Source organism: Sciurus vulgaris (assembly GCF_902686455.1).
Source record: "Sciurus vulgaris genome assembly, chromosome: 7".
Classification (NCBI taxonomy): Eukaryota; Metazoa; Chordata; class Mammalia; order Rodentia; family Sciuridae; genus Sciurus; species Sciurus vulgaris.
The window spans coordinates 66,929,747-66,938,399 of NC_136467.1; the positions used below are offsets into that span (position 1 = coordinate 66,929,747).

An 8,653-nucleotide genomic window follows, 5' to 3' on the forward strand; every position below is an offset into this window, starting at 1 on the left:
ACAGCATGGTATTGGTACCAAAATAGAAAGGTAGATCAATGGTACAGAATAGAGGACACGGACACAAACCCAAATAAATACAATTTTCTCATACTAGACAAAGGGGCCAAAAATATGCAATGGAGACAACATAGCCTCTTCAACAAATGGTGCTGGGAGAATTGGAATCCATATGCAACAGAATGAAACTAAACCCATATCTCTCAACATGCACGAAACTAAACTCAAAATGGATTAAGGACCTTAGAATCAGACCAGAGATCCTGCAAATTATAGAAGAAAAAGTAGGTCCAGATCTTCCACATGTCAGCTTAGGACCAGACTTCCTCAACAGGACTCCCATAGCACAAGAAATAAAAGCAAGAATCAATAAGTGGGATAGATTCAAACTAAAAAGCTTTCTCTCAGCAAAGGAAACTATCAGCAATGCGAAGAAAGAGCCTACAGAGTGGGAAAAAATCTTTGCCAATCATACTTCAGATAGAGCACTAATCTCCAGAATCTTTAAAGAATTCAAAAAACTCTACACCAAGAATGCAAATAATCCAATCAACAAATGGGCTAAGGAAATGAATAGACACTTCACAGAAGATCTACAAGCAATCAACAAACATATGGAAAAATGTTCAACATCTCTAGTAATAAGAGAAATGCAAATCAAAACCACCCTAAGATTCCATCTCAACCCAATTAGAATGGCCATTATCAAGAATACAAGCAACAACAGGTGTTGGCGAGGATGTGGGGAAAAAGGTACACTCATACATTGCTGGTGGGGCTGTAAATTAGTGCAGCCACTCTGGAAAGCAGTGTGGAGATTCCTTAGAAAACTTGGAATGGAACCACCATTTGACCCAGCTATCCCACTCCTTGGCCTATACCCAAAGGACTTAAAATCAGCATACTACAGAGATACAGCCACATCAATGTTCATAGCTGCTCAATTCACAATAGCCAGATTGTGGAACCAACCTAGATGTCCTTCAATTGATGAATGGATAAAGAAACTGTGGTATATATATACAATGGAATATTACTCAGCCATAAAGAATGATAAAATTATGGCATTTGCAGGCAAATGGATGAAATTGGAGAATATCATGCAAAGTGAGATAAGCCAATCTCAAAAAACCAAAGGTTGAATGATATCGCTAATAAGTGGATGAGGACACATAAAGGGGGTGAGGGAAGGGTTAGTGTTAGGGTTAGAGTTAGGGTTAGGGATGGGGGCATGAATGGAGGAAGGAAGGACTGTATAGAGGGAAAAGAGGGGTGGGAGGGGTGGGAGGGGTGGGAGTGGTGGGGGGAAGGGAAAAAATAACAGAATGAATCAAACAACATTACCCTATGTAAATTTATGATTACACAAATGGTATGCCTTTACCGCCATGTACAAACAGAGAAACAACATGTATCCCATTTGTTTACAATAAAAAAAAGAACCAGAAAAAAAAAAAGGGTTCCTATTTATATCAATTTCTTTTTTATTAGAAAGCAAAAATATTTGCATAAAAATGAATGCAAAGAAAGCTTAAAATGAAAATTTAAATGGTATATATCATTGGACTGTGACATTGTACATCATTTTGTTATTTTATTCTTTTTTTTTTTTTTTTTTTTTTCCGGTGCTGGGGATTGAACCCAGGGCCTTGTGCTTGTCAGGCAAGCACTGTACCAACTAAGCTATATCCCCAAATGTTACTTTATTCTTTTAAACTTATTTAGTTCCAAGTTTTCTGTAAATAACAGCTATTGCTATGTAAAGAAGATAGAACTTTTAAAAACTGCATCAATAGGAGAAAAACAAATAATCAGAAATTAATGATACAAAAAATTATAGATATTTTCTTTTAAGATGGACCCACTGAATTATTTACCAGTAAATCAACTCTCTCAGCCATTTCACTTACAATCATATCCTGAAGGAAACATGAAGACAGTGACATTTCATATCCGATATTGTATCGAGTGATTCTTAAATTTAGTTAAGGCCCAATCTTTAGGTTAACATACAACCTACATCAGATACATGAAGTTTTTCAGGATACAATCTATTGATCTCTGGAAGGTGCTTTGCTATCTCAACTGAGTATCTTGTCATTTTTAAAATTAAAACCATTTTTTAAAAGAAAACATGGTCCCCAATTTCAGGGATATCTCTTGCACCGCACTGTACCCAGGTAACACTTCCATCGGGTAGATCAGTTTTCCTTAATTTCATGATGGCATACCAACCTATTCTCCTGAATGCTTACTAGCTATGAGCACAAACATCATCTTTTAAACCACAATATAGAGAATCTGTACCTAGTTCATTTTGTAGAGAACTTAATCATGCCTGTGATTAAAAACTGAAATGACTGACATTTGTAAATTACTTACATTTCAAAGACATGTGAACCAGAATTGCTATATGTTATGTCATGAGAAAGCAACATTCTTAGATTTATCTTAATTATCGCACAAATTCTGTTTCTGAAATTCAAACTTCATTTGTATATACTTGGTCTTGATCAATAGTTTAAAAAAAAAGGTTCTATGTCTGTGAGTAATATGAAATCACATATGAAGTTATCTGTTATATTGTTATATTGCCCTGCTAAAAAAGACCCAAGTATTAAATCAATCAATTTTAGACATTTATTAGGCAGAAAGTCAAGTAATTTACTAATCTCTTTTTTCATTTTGTTACAAGGAAGAGCTCGGTCAGATTTCCAGATATTTATTTTCACCTTAGAAGAAAATAAAAATGAAGGTTTATGAATCACAATAAATTTATTCTGGAGGTAACAGACCCCTATATTTGGCAATCCTAAAGACAGTTTGAAGGACATCTAAAAATTTAGAAAAATTGATGTTTAAACTATGCTCAGGATAATCTTATAGCCTTCAGGACACTCCTCCAGGAGTCACATGAAGACCAAGGGAATGGGTCTTGACTCCCAACCTCTAGTTCTAACTAGGATTCAATCAAAGCAACTGATCAGATTTTACTTACATATTGAAATGTCTTAATACATTTATTTGACAAAAGCATTTTAAGAAGAAAAATGTTTAAAAACAACTTTCACCAAATAGTGGGGAATATACTGAATAAATTATTGATAGTGAGGATGATGGTGATAACATATTTACATACATAAAATATTGATTACATCTAAAATTTCTTTTTTTTTCCCAAAAGAAAATCACCTTTATTTTATCACTTTTGTATTTTTTTTGCAACAGAAACCCCCTGTCCAGAGTCTGATTGGTAGCTCAACTGTTCAGACTGAGAAATGGAGCAGGCCATGGGGGGCACCCCTGGTCCCTCCTGGGCAAGCGCCCCCACCCCCAGGGAACAAGGTCCAACCAGGCCAGCTCGCCGCACGCTGGCCACCATCACTTAGCTGTACAGGTCATCATCATTATCTTCCGTGTACACACTGCCACCTGTGCCACCTCCACTGCCCTGACTAGGGCCAGCTCCACCCTGGTTCCCTGAAGGGAATCTGAAACTGCCAAAACCTCGACTCTGCTGAAGGGTCTGAGCAAACATTTCATACTTCCGAATGTCATTGTCACTGACAGAACGGCAGGCAAAGCGCATGGCTTCCTCAAAGTGATCTCTGCGGGTCTCTGGCACTGGATCATCTTCTTCTACTTCCATGGCAGAAGGGTTTGTCTGCCTCTCCCGCTCTCGCCTAATCTCACTCTCAATGGATTCACGAATGGCCAGCTTACAAGCACATTGGCAAATCTCTGTCAGGTCAGCTCCAGAGAAGCCATTAGTCATCTTTGCCAGGAACTCCAAATCCACATCCTTGGCAACTGGGGACTTGTGCAGATTGGCCTTGAGGATAGCAACATGGGACTTCTCATCAGGCAGTGGGATGTAAATAAGCTGATCAAGGCAGCCAGGTCTTAGGATGGCAGGATCAATAATGTCAGGCCGGTTGGTAGCACCAATGATGAAAACATTCTTTTTTGTAGACATGCCATCCATTTCTGTCAGGATCTGGTTGATTACTCGGTCAGCAGCCCCACCACCATCTCCAATGTTACCACCACGAGCTTTGGCAATTGAATCCAGCTCATCAAAGAAAAGCACACAGGGGGCAGCTTGGCATGCCTTGTCAAAGATTTCCCTGACTTTGGCCTCAGATTCTCCAAACCACATAGTGAGCAGCTCGGGACCCTTGATGGAGATGAAGTTGGCCTGGCATTCATTAGCAATGGCTTTAGCCAGCAAGGTTGTCCCACAGCCTAGAGGTCCACAGAATAGAACTCATACCAAACTTGAGAAATTTGTCTGGGTGTTCTACAGGATACTGGACTAGCTCCTGAAGTTCACATTTGACATCCTCCAGGCCCCCAATGTCTTCCCAGGTTACTTGTGGCACTTCTACCACAGTTTCCCGCAGAGCTGATGGGTTGCTCTGACTCAAGGCCCACCGGAAGTCATCCATAGTCACAGCAAGGGAGTTCATGACCTCAGCATCAATGGTCTCATCCTCTAGGTCAATAAGATCCATCTTCTTGCGGATGGCCTGCAGGGCAGCCTCTGAACACAGGGCTGCTAAGTCAGCACCCACATGTCCATGAGTCTCATTGGCTACCTGTTCCAGGTCCACATCATCTGCCAGCTTCATGTTCTTGGTATGGATCTGAAGAATTTCCAAGCGTCCTGTAGCATCAGGAATTAAAATATCTACCTCCTTGTCAAAGCGACCAAATTGCCGTAGGGCTGGGTCAATGCTGTTGGGTCTGTTGGTTGCTGCCATAACTATTACATGTGCTCTCTGCTTTAGGCCATCCATAAGGGTCAACAACTGTGATACAATACGCCGCTCCACCTCCCCATGAGTTTTCTCTCTTTTGGGAGCAATGGCATCCAGCTCATCAATAAAGATGATAGCGGGAGCATTCTTTTCAGCCTCCTCAAAGGCTTTACGAAGGTTGCTCTCAGACTCACCAGCCAACTTGCTCATGATCTCAGGACCATTGATCAAGAAGAAAAAGGCTCCAGTCTCATTTGCCACGGCTCGGGCAATAAAGGTCTTCCCAGTCCCAGGAGGTCCATAGAGGAGGATTCCCTGAGGAGGCTTCACACCGATTGCCTTAAAGAGTGCAGGATGTCTCAGGGGAAGCTCCACCATCTCCTTTATCTGAGCTAGCTGCTTCCTGCAGCCACCAATGTCATCATAGCCATCATAGTTCATTCAAGGACTCTTCCTCATCCTCTCGTTTGATAGGCTCTCCTTCACAGTGGATCACTGTGTCTGGAGCAACAATGCAATAAGGGCTGGGATCTGTCTCCACTACTTTGAACTCCACAGCACAGCATCCCACCGCGGACAAGGAAAATGTCTCCTTTCCGGGTGGGTCAATAAGCTTCCAGGAAGTATGGCTTAAGGTATACCTCAAAGAGATTGCCAGTGATGCCTTCCACCGTGTCATCGATGGGTAGCACATGGATACGTTTGCAGTACTTCACATCAGGGCATGGCTGGATGCTGATGACATCCCCTGAGCGTACACGAAGGTTATTCCGAACAACTCTATTCATTCGAATCTTCTCATCAGAACATGTGTCATCAGAAAGCACAATGCACACAGCTTCCCGCCTCTTCTTTCCTTTCAGCAACACTGTGTCACCTCGGAACAACTGCAGTTCATCCATCTTGGGCTGGGACAAGGAGACCACACTGTTGTCCTCATTGATGGCTTCATCAACAATTAACCGATTGGGACGGTTCTTCTGTTTGAGAATGGCTGTGGATAAGTCATCACCCTTTGAATCGGCTCCAGAGGCCGTGGCGCGCGCCTCTCCTGGTCGGCGGCTGTGGCGGCCCGCGGGTAACGGCTACAAGAGTGGCAGGCGACCGACTAGACCGGGGCTCGGCTCTCCCAGGCTGGGGAACGGATGGTGAGCAGCAGCTACAAACCCACAGGAAGCCTCCCTCTCGCTTCCTCCCAGTGGCACCGGGACGGCGGGCGGGCGGGAGACGCTGGCTGATCCGCGAGGGGGCAGCGGCAGCGAAGACTCCAACGACGGCTGCAAACGCTTAGCTGAGACTCTAAAATTTCTAAAGATATTATTGGCCATTTACCAAAGATGTATAACTCAGATTGCCATGGATGAGCTTAGGAAAAATAATAGAAACAATGGGGACAATGTAAAGTTCCTGGCTAGGAATCAATTCTTCTGACGGTCTTTCTTCCTCTCCAAGAATTTCATCCCCCTAGCTTTTCTACTGAGTAATGAGGTGTATGAGGAATGAAGATAAAAATGTATACTGCTAAATGTGTGTAGTAAAAGATGTTAGGAGGCCTTTTCCAAAACACTTGCAAGTGGTCCATCCTACATTAAATATTAGGCTACTATGTATATAAGCATATATGTCAGATGTCATGAATGTTATTAAGTTTGTGCCCAGCTCCATTATCCAGTTTTTAAAAGCTTTAGTAAAATGTGACCTGTTTTACATAGTTTTACACAGCACTTGTTTTTAAAAATGCATTTACTTTTCTTTGCCACCACCTTCTATAACTTAAAGTAATTCAATATTTTCTCCAGTCTCTGAGAAAAAATTTACCTGCCAGATTTCTACCTTCTAATAATATTTCGTCAGCCTTGGAGTTATTACAATTATTTGATTGTTGTGAGTAGAGCAGAAACTAAGAAAACTGTTTATTTCATTTTATACCTTAGGCAGCAAGTGTCAGATTGCTAAGAGTGTCTAAATATCTGTATGCAGTTTTATAAAGATGATTTTTTAAAATTACCTAATTCACTAAGTTTCACCTATTATTATCAGTATTTTCCTTCAGAGTCACTTATTTGTATCATTTTGGTGCCCACTCAATTGCATCATTTCATCTACCCCTTTTTGCCTGCAATTTAATTAAAAGGAATGAGCAACCTAGGTTAAATCAGTATTAACACAGCTATTTCTTTTCTTTCCTTCTCCCATCCAGACTGCAGTTTCCATTGATTTCAAAGGAATCATTTGATTCAAATAAGTTCTGTAGTGTGGACAGCAAGATAGGAAATGACTGGCTCATTAAGAGTATGAAGCTACTTCTTTTATAAATTGTCTTTGGTAAATCCCACTTAACTGCTCTTTTCAAGTAACCAAACTCCCTACTGTCTCAATGTAAGAGATACAGTGCCTCCTGCCACTGGGAGACTATATCATTCTCCACATCATTTGCCCTAGAAAATGTCACTAAACCAGTGATTCTCAACCTCAGCAACACTAATTTTACTTAATATGGTAGGACAAGGTTACCCTACATGGGATTATCAGAAACTAAGAAACATTCTCATGATGGAAAACAAATGTTTTTGAGCCATATTCAAAGCTCTGTATACATTGCTGTGTTAGTCAGTTTTCATCACTGTAACAAACGCCTGGAAAAAAAAAAAAAACTTAAAAGGAAAAAAATCTTATTTGACCCACAGTTTCAAGATTTTAGTTCAAAGTGGGCTAACTCCATTGTTTTGGGCCTGAGGCAAGGCAGAATATCATGGAAGAGCACTGTGGCAGAGAAAAGTTGCTCAGCCCATTGCAGGGAGAGAGGAGAGACAGAGAAAAGCCTGGGGAAAAAATACCATTCCCAGGCGGTCCCCCAGTGACATCCTTCCTCCAAGTAGGCCCTATCTCCTAAAGTTTCTACTGCCTCCCTCTAATGCCATCAAATTAGAAATCCATCAGTAGAGAAAGGACCCATGATCTAATCACTTCCTAAAAGCCCCATCTCTGAATATTGCTGCTTGGAAACCAAGTCTTCAACACATGGGCCTTTAGGGGACATTTCAGATTCAAGTCATAACAATTGCCAAATGTAATTTTCATAGAAATCTGTGAGCTTATATTTCCCATGTCACTGAGGAAGAAGTATCTGAGAATATCTCAGAGTACCCTGCATAATCAGGTTGCATAGACAATAGCAATGGTTTAAACAGAGGTCCAATCTACCCTAAAGTCTTTGCTTTCCTCTCAGCATACATGATGCAAACCCATAAACCTCAAATGTATATTCACACCAAAATCACCCACAGAGCTTAAAATAATTACCCATTCCTGAGCTCCACTTCAGACAAATTAAGCCAGAATCTATGGTAGGGGAATATGGGGGAGTAGGGTGTGGGCCCTGAATTTGATCTCCAGCACTTCAAAAACAAATCTGTGATTTACAACTCAAGATATCACTTTTGAGAAATACTGAAATAGAACAATAAGTGTTTTAATTGTTATGTAATTTCATATTTTCATGGTAAATTGTATATAGATATATTCAGTCTTTGTATTTATTTATGTATACTTTTGCCAGATGAACACCCACTTAAATTTGAACTGATTTTTGGAAGGGATATGTATATTTGTTTGTTTGTTTTAATGTAACTACCAACATAGATTTTTCAAAACATTGCTCTCATTTCCCTTTTGCTATTAAAAAAAAAAATTCTAAATCACAACCATCTTAAACACCAGGTATCATCAGAATAGTCTTCAAATTCTTATTCAAATCTTCTTTCCCCTCTCAAGTCAATCTGCCTAAGGAAATTACTGTTTTTGCCAAATTTCAGATTATTTTAGTAAACAGTATCAAGGAAAGTAAATCATTTTTGCCATTTTGCTTTTTATATATGCAGTCTTGAGTTACT

At 40.3% G+C, this 8,653-nt stretch overlaps 1 pseudogene across 1 annotated transcript; it reads right to left on the minus strand.

Moving 5' to 3' along the window:
* Positions 1 to 3,183: 3,183 nt before the first annotated feature.
* Positions 3,184 to 6,053, minus strand: LOC306666793 (transitional endoplasmic reticulum ATPase-like; annotated as a pseudogene). The gene has a single exon. The product of its transcript is annotated as a transitional endoplasmic reticulum ATPase-like (transcript).
* Positions 6,054 to 8,653: the final 2,600 nt, after the last annotated feature.